Genomic DNA, 2,274 nt, shown 5'->3' with positions numbered 1-2,274 from the left:
CAAGCGTAACCTTAGTATTAACATCACAAGCCTTTTTTTAAATTTTGAATTATGTTAGAGAGGTTTAGCAGGTCATACGTATCCCGCATGACGTACCCATCACATGTGTATCACATGATCATTCTCATTGATTATACATACGCAAAAATAGTGCCGCTATGGGATTTTTATATGGGTCAAGTAAATGTTAGCATAGTGACGTCCAATAAAAATTCCAAAAGCTGCACTATGTTTACGTATAATGAGAATGATCATGTAATTGATGCGTGATAGGAGATACGTGTTATCTGCTAAACATCGCTACCTCTCTAACACTTCAAATTAAAAAAATAAACATCAACAACAAAAACTTGATCATTTTGATAGCGCAATATCCACTTAACCTGCTCAACGCAGTTTGCAAGGGATCCCCAGCCAACAGCATTACTTAACATGTAGGACAAGACAAGACGCCTATTAGGCGATTTGGAATTTTTTCCGACAGAGACAACGCTATTATCGACCAGGTACTCATTTTACACATGAGTATGGTGAGAAAATGTGAGTAAAGAGCCTATTCCAAGAACTCAACTATGCGCCGAGCGAGGCTCGAACCTAGGACCTTCTGATCCAAAAGCGAGTGGCACACTACATAAGCCACATAGCCGTCAATGTCATCAGGAAAAATACCATTTTAACCATCTCCTTACCATCCATTGGAAAATGGTGGCATAACTATTATTAGCAGGGTGTATAGGAAGATTCTTAGGATAACGGAACGTAATAGAACTAGGATGGATGATCTTTATTGACGACCAGTTTATATTTAGACTAGAAAATAAGACACCATCACTCGGACACCAGAAGATCATCTACACAAGGTATGTATCCAGTCCCCCTGAAGAATGATTTTACACTTCCAATAAAATAAGAATAAGTTTTTTTTTTTTACATTTCACTTTTCTTCCATATTCTGCCGTTTATTTTCCTTAAAGAACACAATATGTGCTATTTGGTTAACATTGCATATAATGTTTTTAAAAACAACGGCAATACTGTAGGTCAGTGGCGGTTCTAGCCTATTTACAGTGGTGGGGCAAAGATGATTAGGTCATATATATATATATATATATATATATATATATATATATATATATATATATATATATAATATATATATATATATATATATAAATATATAATTTTTTTTTTTAATGTATCTTTTTATTTTTTTAAAAGTTATTTATTTATTTATTTATCTTTTAATTATTTTTTTTTAATTATTATTTTTTTTCACCTTTAATAAATAATATTTCAACCACAAATAATCACATTCATAATGAAATGACAATACCAGTAGATTTTAATTATTCCAAACGTAATCAAAAATGAATCACGAAAGAGAATACAACTAAAAAATAAAGCGACGAGACATAATGCGACAATACCTTGACAATACAAATCCATTTCGTTCACTCGAAAAATTAAAGATTTGCTTTAATCCCTCAACGGTGAGATTAATATTTCGGTTACATTACTGGTTTTCAGTAGTATGTGGTAACCTTAAAGTTTTAATCGAGAAGCAACAACAGAGATATGACTCGAGTTTCATTCAGAGCTCAAATTGCATTTCACTGCTGTCTTGATGATTAGAATGATTGTGCCGGTGGTGGTAGTGGTTGGAATAGTGGTAGCGGTGGTGGTGGTGGTGGAGGAGGATGTAATTATGGTAGTGGTTTTGGTGGTGCTGTTGGTTAGAATGATATTTGTGGAGACGATGACTGAAATTTTATGATGATGTTGATATTGTTTTTATTGCTATTGTAGTACTTGTTGTTAATATTGTTGTTGTTGTTGTTAATGATGAAGATGATGATGATGATGATGATGATGATGATGATAATGATGATGATAATGATGATTATGATGACAACGACGATGTCGTCGACAATGATGGTTACCATACGATATTACAATATTACAAAGTTTATTCAATCTTAGGCTTTCGACAATAAACCATACAATTTGATGACCACATACATGAAAGTGGAAAAAAATGGTAAATGGAACCAAACAATAAACTGATACCATTAATAACCACAAAAAATACAACAATAGTAATACCACCAATACGTACAATAATAATAATAATAATAATAATAATAATAATAATAATAATAATAATAATAATAATAATAATAATAACAATAACAATAATAATAATGATGATGATAATAATAATAATAATAATAATAATAATAATAATGATGATGATGATAATAATAATAATAACAA

This window comes from Berghia stephanieae, chromosome 6, assembly GCF_034508935.2.
Source record: "Berghia stephanieae isolate SIO BIC M18660-M18661 chromosome 6, UCSD_Bste_1.3, whole genome shotgun sequence".
NCBI classification, from domain to species: Eukaryota; Metazoa; Mollusca; class Gastropoda; order Nudibranchia; family Aeolidiidae; genus Berghia; species Berghia stephanieae.
This window is presented reverse-complemented; position numbering follows the sequence as displayed.